Genomic DNA, 21,231 nt, shown 5'->3' with positions numbered 1-21,231 from the left:
GAGAGAGAGAGAGAGAGAGAGAGAGAGAGAGAGAGAGAGAGAGAGAGGAGAAAGACAATACTATGGCCACATGTGACAGAGTCAAACACGGAATGGATTCATCAGGTCTTGCTTGTGGCAAACCCTGACAAATAGTCTGTTAGGAAGCTTCTCCATATTGTACCTACATCACCTGGCACATGAACCGTTGGCCACTTTGGCTGAGGAAGACCTGAGTTTTATGCAGTACATTTCAATGAAGCAGGCCTCAAGTACTTTCGAACATGGACTGCATTTTATTAGCCAGGAATAGGTAAGTTGAGGCTGCATCCTAATTATTGCAAGGCATGCTGGGTAATGACCCTTGGGGATGCAGACTTTTTGCTTGGCTTTTCCCAGCAGTCAAACAACAGCCATGTGACCTGGCTGTGGCACACCCTGGCGTTACCTTCTGTGACCTTCGGATTCATTTCTCCACTGGATTCTGTTAGGAGAGTAAGGTGACCATATTACTGAAACCATTGATGGAAGGAAAATGTTGGCATCTCCTGGGCAGGAATAAAGCTAATCATCACCATGGGGTCTGTGCTCTTGACTTGGGTGCTGGGGGAGGGGACAGAGAGAGGACCCTGGGTCGTGTGGAATGCAGGGGCAGCTGAATCATTGCCTCATTGTGTCCCAGATTCCACATGGCCTCCTTAGCTTCCAGAACGCCCGTGTGACCTCACTGGATTCCAGGCTCTATATAGGCTCACCACCAGCGTCTACTCCTGTAAATAATTGAAAGGAATATAATAGGGTGAGAATTACTGTGACCCCCCCCCTCCTCACATTGCCTTTCATAAAATCTTTTTATATCAGAGGGGTCTGGCCCCAGCCACTCCTAGCTCTATAATTAGTTCTGGGAGCTGTGAGGACCATGACTTAGCTAATGACATTTCATGGTTCAATTTTTGGGGGTCCCTTGAGCCCTTTTATCTTTCTTGGAACAAAGATCCAGGGTTCCAGGTGACTGGGTAATTTGAACTAATAACATGTTGGTCTGTCAATGGGTCCCTAAACTTCACAAATGACCAAGTGGGCCCCCAAGGCTAGTCTGCCAATTAGAGGGCCCTTCCCAGCCTTCTAGCTCCCAAGCAGATGAACAGTTGGAGATTCATTAGTCACAACTGGCAGTTTTTTGTTACTGTCCCCATACTGGTTTTGCTTCAGCCATGATTCTGACACCCTCATTTCTGAAAGCAGAAATAGCAGCAGGGTTTCTGGGGTGCACTAGACAGAGGCAAATGAGATCCTTTATGCTTTAGGGTACTGAACTACAAGAATACATCAGAGCAGACAATAGACAATCTTATCCTTTCAGAGATCTGAAAGATTAAGTGACCTTCAAGTCCCTTTCCACCCTGTCTACCTCTGGGATTCACTCAAAGCTCTTCAGCTGGTTTCCACTTACCTTCAGGTTGCTGTGACCAAATATGTGACAGAAAAAACTGAAGTCCATGTGGGCAGGTCTCACTTGGCTCATTGTTTCATGGAGTACACAGTCAACTGTGGTGGCATGAGGAGACAGTCATGACGGAGTGGCTCCATGGAAAAAGAGATGTATGAGTTTCACATGATAGCCAGACCAGAAAGCTGACGAGAGCCAATAGTGGATATCATATGGCTTCCAAAGTTCTGGAAAGTTCCACAGTCTCTTGAGACACACCACCCACTGGAGATCAAGCATTCAAATTCAGGAGCCTGTTGGGCCCATTTTAGACTCAAATCACACGAGCCACCAACATAAGCCTTGTCTTCCTGCTTTCAAACTTGCCCTTCCCTCTACACATTGCTCTACCCTCCATGACTCACTAAACTGTGTTTCCCCAAGACTCCTGCTTCAATAACTCATGTTTCACTCAACCACTCAACCGTTCTTCCCTAAGACTTTCTCCTCTTTGAAGTCTTGGTGAGTTAGCCCCTTCAAGACTGGGCTGACATTCCTGCCTCTTGCCTGGTTATAGTCCTCTGCTTAGCCTGTTGACAGAAGTAATCAGACTTTCTCCACAAATGCTGAGCTCCTGGGAATGAACTAGTCCATTGCATCTTCATCTTAACATCATCGGAGCTTTGAGCATTCAGGCACATGGTGGTAATATAAGTACTATGATTGAATAAACATTAAAAATAATGTTTATTATGTACAAAGATAACAAAGAGAGAGGAAGACAGCAAATGCAGAATTCTTGGTGTGCTTAAGACAAGAGAGGGCACTATTTAAATCTTCTTTTGAGACTTTGAACTTCTATTTGTTCTTATCTCCCATATGCATGGTAGGGGAGACAATTACAGTCCCAAGTATCCTTCCCTCCCTTCTCCCTTCCACGCTGGTTCAGAAGATAGGGCAAGAGGCTTACTACAAGAGTGTTAGCAAGGCTGCTGTAAAATAATCCTGTCTCTGGGGCTGAGAAGACTTGCGGCCAGGGTAAGCCACATTGCACCTCGTTCTACAGCTATTGTGCTTGGATATTAATAGCCCAGGCAGTACTGTCTGTGTAGGCAAGTGTTGCTCTTTCTGGGCTGTGTAAGCCCCCATCTCCCAGAAACAAAAGGTTCCACAAATAACCTTGGCATGTTCTAAATTCCTCTGGAGAGGGAGCCTGGAGATAATTAACATGGCAAAGAGGGTGGGGCTCAGGACAGAGGACCCTGCAGGACAGTTTATAGCAGCCTCAAGCTTAGGGTGGGGGAAGTTTGGTGGATGTTGGTGAAGGACCTAGAAAGGCAAAGCAGGTCAAGTCTCCTGGATTTCAGAGTGTATTCTAAAAGAAGCCAATGTGGTCCTCAAAACAAAACAAAACAATGAACTTTTCTATAGTCTGGTTTTGCTTGTTTGTTCTAGTATGGGTTAAAGTTCTTTCATGGTGATCGATGAAAGCCATTTAATTGGCTTTGATGGTCAAACCAAATCTTGAGAAAAATATTTAATCGATTGTAAAACAATATATCAGTGCAACAGAAAGTGACATGGTGGCAATCCTGGTGCTAGCAATGACATCTTAGGATGCCACTTAGCCTGCCACATGACACTGGCTTTAGAAATCAGGAAGGAACAGGGATGGGGTATATGGTTTGATTTCAGCTTCCTGTTACCCTCTCTCTAGGACAAATGGCAAATTTTCTTGAAGGTACTCCAACCTCTACCTGAAAAACACCTGCCCCACCTTCCCTAGGCACTAGAAACCTTCTTTTCTTGCCAGGAACTAGTTCAAACCTTTCATAAATGGGTCCCTGTTTTACATGCTATCATTTACTCAGTGACAAATGCCTTTACCTGACATTGGCTTCACTGGAGATAGGTAATCTTACACATAATATTTCCCCTCTCTTTGCCTCAATATATGTAACTTCCACATAAAACTGAAACCTACCTACAGCAAGGTAATGGTGTGGCCTAAAGTGGAGCTCAGTGATGTTGACTGGTCATGTCTTCCCTAGCTCCTGCTGGAATGCATGTCATGTCTCAGATCTGATGCTGGTGCATGTGGTCAACATCCCTCAGAGCAACAGAGTAGATATCTCTATTCAGAGGAACCCAAACCAACCAACCAACCAACCAACCAACCAACCAACCAACCAACCAACCAACCGAGAGCTGGGAGGAAACCGCTCTCAGGCAACTTCTAATCTCCATGCTTTGTGGATTGAGGTAGGGACTCATCCCTGGTCAATTTTTTTTAAATAGTCTGTTGACTGCATTTGGGTTCAGACAAGACTCCACAGCCCAACTCAGCATTGCAAGTAGAAAGATTCAGAAGAGTAGGCGTTGTATTAACTCCCTGGGTCTGACTCAACACAGCGACACAAGCCATGTGACTTAAGCCACGGAGATTTATCAACTGGATGCTTGGAATGTAGGTCCACATGCTCTAGTCTCCTCTCCTGGCTTCTGGCACTCTTGCTGGCTTCTGGCACTCTTGGTTTGCAGTAGCTGAGCATGTTCTCATGAGGTTCATGTTTACCTGAGCCCAATTTCCCACTTCCTTTTATAGGATATTGGTTTTACTGAATAACTCCTACCCTAATGACTCATGCGAAGTTGAGGACCTCCTGTGAATACTGTGCTGATCAGACAGTCGTACCCATGCTCCCCAGGCTTAGCATCTCTGCATATTGTTCTGATTCTTTTTATTAGCATTTATTTGTTATCTGTAATAATGGGTTTTGTTGTGAAATTTTCATGCATACTCACACCATCCTTATGCTTTCTCTCCCTCCTCCACTGACCTCTCTTCCCCTTCCCAACTACTTTCCTCTCTACTTCATGTTTTGATTTTCCTCTCTGACCTGTGTGCTTCTTTGACATCCTGCACAGAATCCTGGGAGAGCGGTTGGTTGCAGGAACATGGGCTCCCTAGCAGTCATTATACCACTGAAGAAAATGTTTCTCCCTCTCAAGTGTCTATTAACTGCCCATAAATACTCAGGTACTCTTTTGGAACTGGGATATAAAAGTCAGTGCATCACAAGCATGTTATCCCCAGGATAAATGGAACTATAGGGGAGGGATTGGCCTCTCCCATTCTACAGACAAAAGACATCGAACCCTAGGAAGAACACAGAAGGACCAAAGAGGATGAGCTCTCATTTCTTCAGGCTGGATTCAACTGGGACCACACTGTAGGGCCCATGTCTGTATCTAAGCCTCTGGGAAAGTGGGTGGAATTCAGATTTCTCCATTCCATGCCTTCCTGGTGATTCTCTGGATGGGATTTTAGCATGTGTCATACAGACTCAATGGGTGATTCCTGATCACTGAAGTCTGTGAAACTTCACTGAGGTAGAGACAGTGGATCTGAAACCAATGTGTTGGAGTATGCCAGGTTTACAATCTGAGAGGAACTGGGGTGGGATGAAGACAGACACCAAATCGCTGTCTTCCAGCTCCTGGTTGCATGAGAAGCTATGTTCAGGTCTGCAATAAAGCCTTAGATATTTTCCATCACCACAATTTTCCTGGTGGCTTCACAATGACAACTGTGTGCAATGGCTCTGACCACAGGCTAAAGTTGAGGTTGGAAGAATGAGGGCTTTGGGAAGACTGGACTGGATACTTAGAAAAATCTTATCCACAGATTCTGGGATTACCTCCAGAGCTCAAGATAGCTGTTAGGGCTCCTGAGTACCACAGAGAGCTACTGTTTCAATACTAAGCTTTATCTTTTTAAATGTTCTTTTGTGCTTATATTAGCACCTGTGAAGTAGATATAAAGTGATTTATTTATGATCAGGACTGGAGATAGCTTAGTGGGTTAAAGAGATTGCTGTGCAATCATGATGATCTGAATTAGAATCCCAGAAACCTTATATAGGCTGGCTATATAACTCAAGTGTATGTAATTCCAACCCTCCTGTAAACACATGAGAATTCATGGAAGCCTGCAGGCCAGCCAGCCCAGTACACACAGCAAGAAAATGCACAGACAACACTGAAAATCAAAAAACAGGATCAAATGGAGAGATCCTACCTTAAATAGGGTAGACAATGAGGAATACCACCAAAGGTTACCCTTTTGACCTACATTTGTGTTCCATGGCATACACATGCACACATACTCACACACACATGCATAGACATGTGAATGCATGTGTACACACATGTACATGCATACTGTATGCTTATAATTATTTTTTTCCATCTTGAGAACACCTATCCTAATCAATGCTTTATGAAGAAGAGATGAGCACATTCACACACAAATGTGTGCACAAAGGCAAGTGTTAGCAATGGTGATCTGGGCCCAAGTATATTCAACCTGAAGCATGTACACAACCCCCAGGGCAGCTAAGATGAGGCCGAGTACAAAATCTCATACTTACTTGAAACATGAGAAGAGTCTGCTTTCTTTTTTCTTTTTGGCAATCCCATTTCATGGGTCTTGAATTTGAACTTGAGATGACAATATCTTGTCACAATGTCAAAAGGTTGCCTAAACCCAGCTCAAGATGAAATGGGACATTACCTATCTCTTTCTGGGTCCCTAGAATTGCAGGTGTGGTTTTGGCATACTCCTCTGCCATTTGGCTCTTACCTCTCATGAGGCTTCCATATTTTGGGACCAAAGCCCAGGAGAGCATCACCTGATATAATGCACATCAGTACAGTTTTCTATTTCCCACAAGAAGGTTATACAAGAGCTGGGGACTACAAGCTTGAAGAGCAGACACAGATGCTAGAAAGAAAAACTGTTTCCATCTCTGTGGATCTAACCAGTAAGAAATGAGACCTTGATGTTCCCACCTATGAGACAAAATGATGTTACTATCGTCTCTATTCAACTGAGGAACAGTCTGGTATTCCGGTATTCAGGTACTCAGGGGTAGATTGATGCTCCACAACTGGTAGAATCAGGTGAAATTCCATTGATATTCGAAATGTTGAAACCCAAAACAAAGAGAAATAAGCCTACTTGGTGCAACTACATATCTCTTTGCTTTCGTGTGACTATTTCTTTTATATGTGGTAGACACTTATAAGTTTTACAATGATATGTGAGTGTTTGTTGTGGCATTAGTAGGGAGAAATGAGTTGGATATTTGAAGCTTCCCTGGAGGAGAGGAGGGGAAGCCCCACAGGTGAGTGGTGAGGGGATAAATGTATGTTTGCATCCTTGATTGTGCTGATAACAGCAACACTTCTGAAGAAATTGCCCTCCGGGATCTCTATCTTTGCATGTTTCATGATACAAGATGCTTACATGTTTTCTCTTGTCCACAGATGTGTAAATTTCAAAGTCTGCATAGGATTGCTTTAAGTTTGAAGAGTTTTTTAGTCTCCTGAAAACAATGGTTATCAGAGATTTTTCTACAAATACCAAAAGAAAGACCAGAATAACCTTTGTCTTACAAATAGACAGCAGTGTGTTCAAAGACAGACTATGGGTTTCGCATGTAAGTTCCACTGTAACAGAACAATAGGGAAAGAGATGTTAGAAACGTCATTTTGTCTCATAGGCAGGAACATCAAGGTCTCATTTCTTATTGGTTAGATCCACAGAGATAGAAATAGATCTGTGCTGTCTAGCATCTGTGTCTGCTCTTCAAGCTTGTAGACCCCAGTTCTTGTATAAACTCTATCATTGGATTGGTTACCAAAAATCAAATTTTAAATATAATTATCCTGAAAGCCTGAGTTAAAAATGTTGTTTAGGTCACCATAAGTAAGGCTGCTGTTGTGTTGGGTAGACTGTGGAGGTCGGTTGTGGATAGATTCCAGAGGTGAGTTGTGGGTAGACTACAAAGATGAGTTGTATTTAGACCAAAATAAAATTGACTATAGGAAGACTGCAGTGGTAGTTTGTAGGTAAACTGAGGAGATGGGTTGTTGGTAGACAGAAGAGGTTGGTTGTATGAAGATGGCAGTGGTGGTTGTAGGTTGACTGCAGTGGTGAGTTGTGGGTAGAATGAAAAAGTGGATTGTGGGGAGAATGAAGAGGTGAATTGTGGGTAGGCTCTACTATTCAGAATATGAAATCCTTCAAGGCAAGGCCTCCTAATGTCGACTGTTCCTGCTGCCAAGCTGTGAGAATGGTTACAGTCTTGTTTAGAATGGTGCCAAACTAGGTGATTGATTGTGATCATTATCAGTGGTAGTACTTGCAATTAGTAGTAATTGCATGCTTGTTTGGGATCTTTTGGAGATAATTGAATCACACTACTCAGTAATTCAGAGCTCCTGCTTCCCTTCCTCTTTCTCTTTCTGCCTCACCCTTACCCCCATGCCTGGAAAGGAAAGAGAAGGCAATTAATATTAATCAGTTCATTATGTTCGATTGAGATTTATTGAACCAGGCATTCAAATACATTGCTACATGTTAGCTCTTTGGCTTCCTTGCTGCCCAGTATCATGCATATATTTAACTCTCTGGGCTTCAGAACAATGCTTAGTCATTAACTTCTTTCACCAAGAACCATTAGCCTGAAAGACTTCCAAATCTCTTAGCCAGGAAAGATGGAGTGGACCTCACCTAGAGGCATGGAGTATGTGTTTGGCTGAGCCAGATCTCAACTCCAGAACTCTGTGCTGCTTAGGCCAGTGCTCTTACTGGGACAGACTGCTACTACTGCAAGATAATGCGATATAAGGCATCAGATCAATACAATTTGTTCTTCTGTCAAAGGTGTTTGGGAGGGTAGAACAAAGATAGAAAGAACCTCACTGTGGTAACAAGTATGAGTGACAGCTGCATTCCAGATCTGTGATGATTTCCTGATGATGACAAAGGTACTCCACTTGTCCTCATGTACATTACATTGTAACTAAGGAGGCTGATCCTGTGGTGGCTATCTAAGAGGTCCATCTATACAGCCAGTTGTTTACTCAGTACCTATCTTTCTAAGACTCTTCTTCTCAATAAAACTTTTAAATGGATCCGTGTTTCTGAAGCCATGGGGACTCTGGAGATTTGTGTATTGCTAAATTGTGAGAAATGCTCTGCCTGTCCATCTCCACAGGCTGAAAGTCAAGGTCTATAGAGACAGATGATGAATCTGGTGATGAAACTGTCTATAGCCTTTCCACGCTTGACACCTAACTCAAGCTACTTTCCTATTATTCAATTTTCTCTCTAACTGATCCTTTCTTCCCTATCCTCTCTCTCTCTCTCTCTCTCTCTCTCTCTCTCTCTCTCTCTCTCTCTCTCTCTCTCTCTCTCTCTCTCTCCCCCCCCCCCGTGTGTGTGTGTGTGTGTGTGTGTGTGTGTGTATGTGTGTGTGCAGGTACCTAGAGACTAGAAGAGGGTGTTAGATCTTCTGGAGATGAAGTTACAGGCAGCTGTAATCCACTCTATACAAATATTGGGAATGAAACTTCAGTTCTCTAGAAGACCAATAAATGCTCTTAACTGCTGAGTCATCTTTACAGCCCCTAAACCTATGTTTCTTAAACTATGGGTATGATCCTAAGTAGGGCATGTGCTGGCAGTGCTTATCCCTGTTGAACTCAGCAATTTCACAAGGAGGAGTATGGAAGGGTGGAGCCAATAGCATAGAGATGATTCAATACACAGAACAAGAGGAAGAAGAGTCTAAGAAACTCTCTCTGGGTCTTTCCTGGGTCAATGGGTAATTGACAAGGAGTTAACCAAGATGAACAAGAATATAATTTACAAGAAAGATAACCAAGTTAGTTTTGTACAAAATGAATTCCAAGTTCCTATAAGACCTTCAAGCGAGAGATGCAGGAGATGTGATGGGTACGGGCACAAACATGGGCCTTGAACGAGAGATGTGGGCTTGGGATTGACAATGTGGAGATGAGCACAGTATGTGGAATAAGTCAAACAGGAAGTAGAGGATAAGTCAAGAGCAGGAAGAAGGTAGCTCATGTGACTTATTCAGATTCCTTTCCCAGATGCATGGATTTCCAACCTGCAGTCTATAGGCCATGTATACTTTAGAATCATCATGAATATAGCTAACCACATGTAGATAAAGACAACATTCATGATGTCAAAAGGATGGAGGCCTCTGTGAGAGACACTTCTCTGAAGGAAGGAGGATACAAGACCTTCTCAGCATGAGACAGCATCCCAATTAGACTCCATTGTTCTTCCTACTGTGCTAAAGTTCAGGCTAGGTATATTGTCTCTGTTTCCATCTTTCTCTGAGGGTGCTGCAAGTAGATGCAGGCTTCCAAAGGATTCTCTCAGTGGGCAAAGTGAGAAAAGAGCATCTCCCACTCTAAGTCACCATCCTCACTCAGCAACACTCCTGAAGCTCTGACCAAGAGGCTGTGCCATAAAGCAGCTACAGGCCTGCAGTGAGTCAAAACAGAGGTGACTTGATATGTCCTGGTCTTTGTCTTACCCTAAATGGAGCAGGATGACTCAAAACAGCTGAATTTTCCAGCCAGTAATGCTTTAAGGTGACTTTCATCTGCCCTTTCCTTTAGGTTTTAATGGTACGCTAATGTTGAATTAAAATGGAATTCCTATGGAGATGTACCATGTCTAAATCAATACTCGCTGATTACTGTCAGGAGGATGAATATCAAAAGATATAATAGCAATGGTGAGGCCCAGCCCAGGGTGAATAAAGCCGCCTGTGTCCATTAACTCAAGCCTGACTAATGCTAAATTACAATAAAATATCTAGGAAATTCTGGCCAGAGCCACTTTAAAGCCCACAAAATGTAGCCTAATTAGTGGTATGATGACAAATGCAGGAAGAATTCATTATGCTCAAAGGCCTCTCACAAATGAGCAGTCTTACAAACTCCCCAGTCCCCCTGTCCCTAACCACAACCCTAGAACACTGAGTGGCTGACATGCCACATAGTGACTGCTTCTCCAGGTACTGAGCTAAGGCAGGCTTTCTGTGGGCATCGGGGAATGAATTCCACTCCTCCTTCCTTCTGATATCAAGGCATTATTCAGCTCTCCTTTCTCTAGGAGACTTGCCTTCAATGCTTATATCTGGATATCCATGCTCTGTAATGCCATGGCCGGGAACATATACCGTCATGTCAGATACTCTGGGTTTATGTGCATTCTTCCTTTGCCCTTTCCTACTTGTATGACATATGTACTTCTATTTCTCTACATGTAAAAATGAGATTTCCTACTTATAGTATACATATCAAAAGTGTCATCAAAAGTGTTAGGACATCCAAAAGGTTTTCAATAGTGTCTGTACTAATAGTATTCGATACTATGAACTAGTTTTTCTTCTTTTGTGTGGTACTGGAGATTGAGCATAGAGCCTCTTGGTTGCTAGGCATTTACTCTACCACTGAGCTATATCTTCACCCTTCCTTTTGCTTTTTTGTTTTGATATGCATTCTCACTAAGTTGTCTGGCCTAACTTATTTTATAGATCAGGCAAGATTTGGACTGAGATAGTCCTATTTCAGCCTTTGAAGTAGCTCGACATCAGAATTTTTTTTTTAAAAAAAAGGAGATAATAGGAAAAGTCTGCTCTGCCAGAAATGCACAAAATTAAGGACTATTATAGAGAGAAAAATCTTTTTATTAATAAACATGTACAAACTTGCTTATTTATAAGTGAAAACTGAAACGAAAGTAGGGGACATTGATTTCCTGCGGCCATCAGGCATTTCAATTCCATTTAAACAGTGATTAAGAGCTTTCTGTGCCTAGGTTCCATTCTTCTTACAAGACCATTTGATCAACTCATCCCTGTTAGTAAAGAACTGGCCATGTTGACAGACTGACAAAGTTATCTGCAAAACAGGTATGGCTATTGCTGAGCAACAGGAGTGAGTGAGAGAGAGGCAGAGATGAAATGTGAGAGGCTGTGGGAGCTGAGGAGTGACACGAATCCAACCCAGAGACTGGAAGGATGAGTTAGGCAGCAAAAAGAAAGAAAACAGCATTATGTTCTTGAGCAAAGGAATAGGTACAGAAAAACAAGGCAAGCACAAGAGATAGTCAGCAGGTTAACCATATGGGACACATGGTGCCAGGACATAGGTGGCAGAAGATGAGATTAGGTAGACCTTCTATTCCCAGGCAAAGGGAATAAAGTGAGCTCTGTACCTGATAGGTGAGCTCTGGTGCCATGAAAGGGTTATGCAGAAGATTGGCATGTTTACATCAACAAGAAAATGGTCTCTGTTCATCTGAAGAGTGGATTTAAGGACTAATATGGAAGGATGAATTTCAAAAGTGAGCAGAGTATGGATAAACAAAGATCTGAACGAAGAGCACAGAAGCAGAGAAAGAGGGACTGGATAGGATACCATTTAATGGCTGGGATGCTAGTTAATGGATGAATTCAGATGATGCTGGGGACATGTTCAGTGTAGGAAAGGAAGAGAAAAAAGTGTGGGATGACTTCACATTCCTCAGGACTGGGGATAGAGACATAATGCTTCTCGACACTCATGGAATACTTGGTTCAGTGAGTATTGGAGTCATTCTGGAATGGCTACAGGAAGGGTATGACAAGATCATAATCTGATTCCTAAGGACTGAATATTTAAGGAGAAACCAGAGGTGACTGCCCCACATAGGGGAATGAGGACCACTGGAGATGTGCAAGGTGAAACAAATGACATGAATCCCTGGGACCAGTAAGGAGTCCATGGTCTCAACACTAAATGAAGAAAGGATTTCCAATCACAGGAGGGATCAGAAAGTGATCAGGCTATGAGTAGTAGAATATAGTGATTTATTCCAGGAGCATGAGAATTATTTACTTTTCCATGAAAAGGATGAGTAGTTATAGTTGAAGGAGGCTTTAGATAAGATAAGATAAAACCAAACCAAACCAAACAAAACAAAACATTCTCATGAGGAATACAGAGACTTAGGATTGCCTGTGTCAAAGGGCAGAGTCCAGAGAATTAAAAAAAAGCCAAAAACATGGAAAATAAAGAAAATAGTAGTTGGAGGAAAGTGCTGGAGGAAGGGCAGAGGATGGGCTTAGAACCACAGGACCCAGGCCAGAAAGACAGTCATTAAGCAAACAAGTGCCACTGCTGGGTGCTATATACCCTTGGTTATAGCAAGGAAGACTCCGACTTGGGCTGGGAAGATGGCAGACAAAAATCCTGTTACACTGCAGTGAGAATAGAAACTGATCCAGCAACTTGGAAGCCATTAGGAACCTTTCCAAAAGGTAACAGATTTTCCATATGACCCAGCTATACCATCGTGGGAATTTACCCAAAGGGGTCTAACTCAAACCATCACAGGGCTGTTTGCTTATCAGTGTTTATTAGGGCACTGTTCATGATAGCTAAGTTATGGAAGCAACCTAGGAACCTCATAACAGAGCAACAGAAAAAGAAAATGTTGGATATAGGCACAACAGAAAAATTTTTTTTAACCATAAAGAGAACAACGCTATGTTATTTGCAGGAAAATGGATGCAGTTGCATATAATACTATTAGGCAAATTAAGCCTCTCTGCAAAAGATATTTGTTTTCTGTAATTTGTGGTTCCTAGATTTTATTCAGATGTATGAAATCATGCAAGCACATTTGACATGAAAGCAGACTTGAAGCTATCTAGAAAATACTGGGATACAAGCTCAAGTTTATAGCTTCCTAGTAGACAATAGCTCTATTGGGATGTTTGTTGCAGTCTTATTGATATTTCTCCACCATTTATTTCTAGTCCCTCTGTTTTCTATAAGACTCTGAAACAAGTCATCCATGTCTGCACAGGTCTAGAAATATTCACAGAATTGCTGCTTTGTTTCTGACTTGAACCTTAGTCTATGTCAAGTTAGGGTATTTGAAACACTATTTATAATAAAGATTTTAAGTCTCATACAGAGGAGCTCACATTAGACTCTGTCCTAACATAAAAATCAGCTGGCCATTCAACATAGCTACTTCTCTTCATCTTATGACAAGTTTGGACTCTCTCACATCACCTGTTTAATCCCTTCTTTTGCCACAGAATAAATACCACCATATATAATAATCATTTTTGAGCCTACTGCTTCATAGTTGGTTCCTTACAAGCAGCTACAGAGGTTAAGACACACTCAAAAGTCTCTTATAAACACAGAGCTACAATGGTGACCCTTCCCAACTCCAGGAGACAGCTGACGGTCTTTTTTCACCGTGAGATGGATACCCTGACAACTTCCTGCAAAGAGAAATAGATAGGACACCAACAATTGTAACCAGGGGAGGAGTCTTTTGCTGGGGTGGAAGAAAATGATGGAAGATTAGGAGTGAACCCTCAAGAATCATATCCCTGTGGGTTGACCTGATGGAAGGTAGAGAAGCAATCTCAACTTGCCAGTACTCTGTGCCTGTCTGAGGCTATTGTCAGCTGTACGTCTCTGTCTTTGTTGGTCTACTCAGTTCCTATCATCATGTCAGTGGCATCATTGCCCCTATCTGATTTTCATGGCACTATTCAACAGTGGATTGGCCAAGGCCCTGCCTTGAAGTTACAAATTTACAGTTACAATGTGCTTTTTCAAAATATTAAGGAAAAGGCATCTGTGTGTATTTTAATATTGTTTGTCTTAATGTAATCAACTGTCCCAATACACAGTGCCTTAAAATGACCATTTGTTTATGACAATGAATTTTCACTTGGGCAAAACACAGTAGGAATGGCTTGTTTTTTGTGTGTGCATGTGTGTCCTACTTTGTATAGAATTGGTCTCATCAGGCGTAGAGCAACTACAATACCTTTTACCACAACACATGGGTCTGCCAAGATGTCTCGATGCCTTCCTACCTGCTCTCTCTTCCCACTAGGCAGGCCTTTTTCGAATATTGACTTTCAAAATGGAGCACATTTGTGATTTCTATCATGTTCCAAATTAGATGAGACCTCTATAGATGTATGAGCTGAAACGTCAGAGTGTCCTCATGCTCATATTGCAAAGACTTTACCAACTGAGCCCTTCCCAGCTCATCTACTACACTTTCCCCCATGAGGATTTAGTGTATTTTACATCTGACTAAATCCAAGTTGGAGTCTTATTTGCTTTAACAAAGGGTATGTAGCAGAAGTGACTACCAAGACCTTAAGAGATATAGACACTTATAATTTTTTGCTCTAGAAGACTTGTGGAAGACACGTGGAGCATTGTACAGGAAAAAGAGGTCAAGTGGAGCATCACTGAGTCACCCCCAGCCTCCTGGCAGGAACCTGGTTCTAGGCACGAATATCACATACAAGTAACTCCAGTAACACTATATATTCACTGAGTCTTGCCAGAATTTCTCCTCTGTAGAATTATGGTCAGCATAATGACTGTGATTTAACCCACTACACTTTGAACAGGCTTGGAATATCACAATAAACAAGCATTAGAAGGCAGCAAGGCAGAATTTTCTTAGAGGTTTCAAATGTAAGATTTAATGTCTCTTACTAAATTGTGAAAGTGATGAAGTTCAGTCTCAGCAAAGCCCTAGAATCTACCAGGTAATAATGATTTACCCCAAACTTGCAGAGAATAAAGGACAACATACAGTGTCTATTTATCCATACCAACAGATATTTCCTCAAGGTAGACCAGATGTTCATTTGCATCTCTGGACCAGCAAGGTTCCTTTTGTAGAAAAGACATTTAGACAGTAATCAACGATTAAAAGACTCCTTAGTAAAGTGTCTCCAGAAAAAGTGAAGTTAGGGAGTAAAGTATCTCAAAGGGTCTAGTGATAAGCAGTCTCTAAGGATGCCACTAAATATCTAAAAGGAACAGAGCTCTCTTCATTGCTCCCTCCCTACCTCATCCCCTATCGTCCATGTAGCTAAGGAACCTGGCCTCTGCTCATTTATTTCTAATGATTAGTATTGAACTCTTACATCACAATCTCATATTAACTTCTTCAAGTGATTAAATGTAACACAATTCTCCTACACTACTGGGTATATGGAATGTCTCACTTACTATTGGTCATTGGCAAGTATTCTTTCTTAAAGAAAAAATTTTCATTATTTCTAACAACTAATTTTAGTTATTGCTGTGTCCAATACTTCACATCCTAGAACGCAGAAACAATTTAATTAGCCTAAATTTACATTTTAGTGTTTTCTAGAGTGAAATTAAAGAATTATGTGTCATATTTTTGTATAGCCTAGACACACAACACCATTTTTTCCCACTTGTAATGTTATGGAGTGAACACTGACTTCAAACAGGTTGTGTGAGTGATTGAGTGAGTGAGTGTGTGTAAGTTTCTTTATAGCAAAGGTTATATTTTCTTTCTATCTTCAAATCTTCCTTTTATATGGAAAGCACACATCACACTGTAGCATGGTAAGGGGCCACGATGACCTCCATGAGGACCATTGAGAAGCGAGAGGATGATGGAGTTAACACATAAAATTCCAAGAAAGAATTCTGACCTTTCCACATTGCATGAGAGCATGACCCCCACCTTATCTCTCCTCCCACACTGAGGTCAGCCACAGGCACAGCCATCCAGGATGCAGTAATCTCAATAGGTCATACAATATCCAATGTTCTTTTCAGAATTCAGGGTAACGTTTCCATAACTTCAGAACTTCATTTGTCCTTCCCTTTCCTCAACAGTCTCTAGCACTTCTATGCCCCATTCAGACAGTTCTAGAGCCCTAACAATAAAAATAAATTTCTCATTGGCTAGGAGTGCACATCAAGTGAAAGGGGCCTTTTAAGGTAGATGACTTAAGGCTAAGTCATGGTTAGTCACCAAGTGAGTATATAGCCATTGGAAAATCACTGAAGCTTTTCTGGACGTTTTCATCCGTGAAACGAGACTAGCAATGTTTTATGTCTGAGGTTTCCATGGCTCAAATGAGATAATACATGAACGTTCTTTGTGAGCTATAAAATACTCCACTACTCCGCAAGGCCATTTTACTATTGCCGAGGCTCTGTTTGAACACCGGACCATCTGGCACATACAGAATTAACAGTAAGTCACTACACTGTGACGACCTGACCCAGGGAGCCAGGAAAGGGGTTGAGGTCTTCAATCAAACTCTGATGATATGTTCTTGGATCAGCCCCACGAGAAGGCAAAAAGTTCTCCCTCCTCATTAGCTCACTGTCTGAGGAGCTCATACTTCAAAACCACATCTTAGGGAAGGCTGGAGTGTTCTAATTAAGTATTCTTAGAGAAGAAAGAGGCCTTAAGCCATCTATTGCTACTTGCTCTCCAGGCTCCAAGCTGAAGCCTGGAAGAAAAGTAAACAAGTCAGCCAATGCCTCATCCCACACTCATGCTGGAAAGCAAACACTCCAGGAGGTTAATTGTGATGAGAACTATGGAAGGTCCACTGCTTTTTCTATTGTCCTGGAAAGATTGCTTTATTATATGTGCTAGGTAAAGAGAGACCAATCTTAGTCATGTTGGGACATAATGGGAAATATTAACCTTCACTTAATTATGAGGTCCTATATACCATAAGATTCCTAGAAGCTCATGAAATTTACATAGTTTGTCTTTTGATGATTCACAGGTGGCTAGTGATCTAGAAAAATCACTTCTGCCTCATAAGTCCCCAGCAGAGAGCACAGCATGGATTCATTGCACCCTTTGCCTGGCACCAGTCTCACAAAGCTTGCCTTAGGCAGACATGGCTAATCAACTGCAGATGAAAGGCAAGAAAAGTGTCAGCCTGTGTGGACCTTCTTCTATATGACTGCACTTACCACATAGTACAGTGAGGTCCAGAGATGTATGGCACAAAATACTTAAACTCAACACCCAAGCTAAAAGCACAGTGAGAAATTGACTAAGTCAGGAGACAGGAATGGCTACAGATCTTATCAGATCTGACTACTGCATAGCCAAAGCAGACCTGTAGAAAGATCTATTGTCAAAGCTAATCAGAGAGAGAACATGGAAGCAAGTGACATTCTGGGAATGCCTAAGCTTGGTTTAGGTAGGTTCTGTGAATAGCATCTTGTGGTGCTGGTGCCAGTTTGTTGGTCACAGACATTGTGAGGCTGATCTATAGGGAAGGTCCTCTGATCAGAACAGTATTAAAAACCTCTCTTACTTATCTTTAGACTATCTCCTGAAAGTCCAACCACTGATTGATATAATGTTTATGTATAGGCAATTTTGAGTGGATGGATGAAGGGAACCAGGAGACTTCAACTCTGTTTTCTAGGTGTCCTTTTCCCACTTCAGATGAGTTATTTGTGTGGCTTCTTCTCAGCTCTACACAGTGGAGCTCATGGAAGAACCACCCCAAAGGTATTTTGCCTCAAATGACTGAATCCTGGGCTAATATTAAGGCAAAGTCATCCAAAGAATTATTTTCCCTCTTAGTATCTTATAGTTCATTATATATCTACATGCCAGCTCAGAATTCATCACATGTACCTGCACTTTTTAAAACTGAGTTAAAAATGGTAAAATGTCTACCATTGTGAAAATCTCGTATCACGTTCCCTCTGGACCTAACATGTTGCCTCTAAAATAGTTAGCAGAAGTTATAGGTTAGGGAGCAATCAGTGTAAACTTGCTCATCTTGGTAATCCTCTGCTATGCATTGACGTCACACTCTAGCTCCTCTGGCTTTTGCATGCCAAACCTATGTTCTTCTGCAAGCTGCTCCCTGTGCTTTCTACACTGAAGATCACTGTCAAAAACAATATGACTGGTCTGGTCTTGCCATTAGAAAGCCACTGTATATTCTCAGAGAACCAGAAACCCTCATGTATTCTACTGCAAAAAGAACCACACTTCCAGCCCTAGATATATGTAGTGTGTAATATTAAAAAACAATCCACTCTATGGCTGGCTAGGCATCAGCCGGTGGTCTTGGTCTGTTCCCAGCCTGGTATCAAGTCCAAGACCCCATGTTTTCTCTTGCCAAGGCTTTTCCACATCTCCGAGATTGTTTTCTCCTTCCCAAGGCTGGCTGCTGCCAAACCCGCTCAGCACTCCCAAATTTCCACAGCTAGCTGCCACGCACTCTTGCAAATCCACACTCTGCCATGGTTACCTTTCCCTGAAGCTTGGTTGAAGTGCCTCAAAATGGAAAACACCAGACAACTGTAGTTTAGAATCAACAGATAACATAATCGCTGGGCGTGGAATCTAGCATCCTATATTCACCAACTCTTCTATGTCAGAAATTTTCCAGTGGTGGATCCTAGTGGATTCCACCTCTGAACTAACAGCCCCTGGTCTACATTGTGTCTGCCTTGCTCCCACCAACCAAAAAATAAGGTCCCCTCCTCCTGCCTTCCCTCTTCTTCTCTTGGATCAGGAAGATCTGCCTCCTTCTCGCCCAGTGATTGGCTTCTTGTCTATACTATTTAATCAATTAGGAGAAAATTCACTACAATATGAGACCAAGTTTCTATGGCCATGAAGTTGAGAACCCCACCATTGCTAAACTGGGCAGCTCTTATGGCTATTGATATGTTATGGAACACACAAACTCACATCAACTTCCAACGGAATCTTGGGAGCATTCATGAATCTTGATGAATATGTTTGTGCAGGTGCCTGTGGACGTTTTATATAAGCACAGGCTCCCAGGTATGTACATGTTTGGGCTTGGACTTTCCCAACAAGCCAAGAGAGTATACATCTTTGGAGCATCACATCTCATAATTGAACCAGACTTTTGTGGAGACTGGGACAAGACTTCCTGAATTAAAGTAGTATAGGCACATACATGCATAGTGTCCCCTGCTGTATGATGAAAAGAAGGCACTTGTTAATGACAACAAAATGCATAATGAATGTCTATTTGAGTCAGTTCCTCATTTCAAACAAACAAACAAACAAACAAACAAAAGCTTTCCATGGAAAACATGAAGTAGAAAACAGAGGACTGAGTTCCAAACATAAACTCTCTCATCTGTGTAGCTTAGGCTCAGAAAGAGAAGAGTATGAAGCTGAGGAAATTCTTGGGCCCTTCTTTCCTCCTGCATCCCCTCTCCTACACAAAGATCTTTTACCTTCCAGGAGGATCCAGGCCTTACTAGAAAGCCCAAGACATCACATCTGTTTTCCCATCAGATGGTCACTCTCTGGATTTCCTAGATTCCTCATTCTCTCTTCATTAAGCAAAAATGCTTCTTGCTTGAAAGACAGTGGAGGTAGTCCACAGGGCAGACAGCTGAACCAGGGCATTGGGAGTGTATCTATGGCTGAGGGGAGACCCCTCAGGTTGCTTTTCTCTTTAAAATCTGCCAAAGTGTTTAAGGCGTGTAGACCTGGGGAGGCCAAAGCTTTAGTCATTTTAATGAGTCACAGTTGCAGCTGATTATTTTGATTAGATTGACTAAATATTTTGCCATTGAGATAATGATTCAGGAGTTCACAGTTTAGCAATGAGATGCTGCAGCTTGCGGGACCTTAGAGATTTTCTAAAGATTTTCTTATGTCATAGAAAGGAAATTGGCAACTCCAACAGAGAACATTGGTCTACCTGGGGCTATGTAAATGAGTGGCACAGACTGAGTCAGAACCCACTGTCACACAGGATACATCATAGCAGGAAGCTAGCAGTGTGGCTAAAAGGTAGGTAACTGCTTTCTCTCCTTTCCCAGGTGGCTCTTTATACAAACAGCCCTGAAAGCCCTAAAATAGGTAGTTTTATTTTCTAAAAAATAAAATAAGTAAATATAAGCCGTGGTTTCTGTGAACTTCTTTGATGGCCTTATGTTCTAGGTTATAAAAAGCTACTTGTCTACAGACCAGCATCTTAACAAATGTAGAACAACAAAGGACAATCAAGGTCACCACACATTCCATGATGGTTGCCTGGCTATTTGAATGCATTCACTGCCCTCTCAATTACCCTAAGAAGTAAACGGTAAGATTATGAGTCTATATGTGGCAGAGTCAAGGTTCAACAGGTTCAGACCATGTGAACAACTGGCTCCATGTCACATAGCTGGTAGATGGGAGTATTTGGCAGCAGGGCCAAGTTCCACCCAAGTGCACATAACTTGACCTACAGAAACAGATATCTGCAGCTTAAGCCTAGCAAGGGTCTATCTTAGGCCAGCTCAGGCCCCGATTACATAAGTTGCAAATTCGGTAGTTGAAGAACAAATTGGATGAACAAAGAGGCATCTGCATTCAGCAGCCTCCTGTGGGGGGTATGTCATATACATCTGTCTGGAGCATGGATTAATCAGGCCTCAAGACACATAGTTGGCAACCCATGAGTCCTGGTTTACAACGCTTGTTGACTACTGAGGTTTTAATGTTCCTGGGACTGCAAATCTCGGTGCTGCTCAGATCCTTCTTTTGTCTTTCTCAAGATCCATTTTGACACATGTCCACATGTTTTCAATGCTCAGCCTGAACACATGTCATTTATAAACCACCAGCGCTCTCTCTCTCTCTCTCTCTCTCTCTCTCTCTCTCTCTCTCACACACACACACACACACACACACACACACACACTCATTTCATAGCAATCACAATCTATGGAGACAATCTAGAGCAAAGAGCGGCACTCCCCTGTGCTAAACAAAATAAATTCAATAGCTCAATATACAAAAGCAGAAAATTTGGGGAAGTGCATTTTCATTCCATTGAAAAATAGGGTGTAAAATCTTGGGATTACTTTACATATGCCCCGCATTTTCTGTTTCCAAATCAAATGCTTACTGATTTGAGTGAGTTTAGATGCTCCTGTGAGCTACCTTAGGGAGCACAGACTCCATGATGACAGAAACAGAGACTGAGAAACTATCATAAGGCCAAGACAATCATAAAACCATAATGCCATGTATACAAAATGCATTGATCTGTAATTACAATAGTCAAAACTTGAAAAGAATCTGTTGCGTTGCATTGCTT

The sequence above is a fragment of the Grammomys surdaster genome, unplaced genomic scaffold (genome assembly GCF_004785775.1).
Source record: "Grammomys surdaster isolate TR1022 unplaced genomic scaffold, NIH_TR_1.0 126013, whole genome shotgun sequence".
Lineage (NCBI taxonomy): Eukaryota > Metazoa > Chordata > Mammalia > Rodentia > Muridae > Grammomys > Grammomys surdaster.
The sequence above is the reverse complement of the archived record's forward strand: the minus strand, read 5'-3'. Positions refer to the sequence as shown.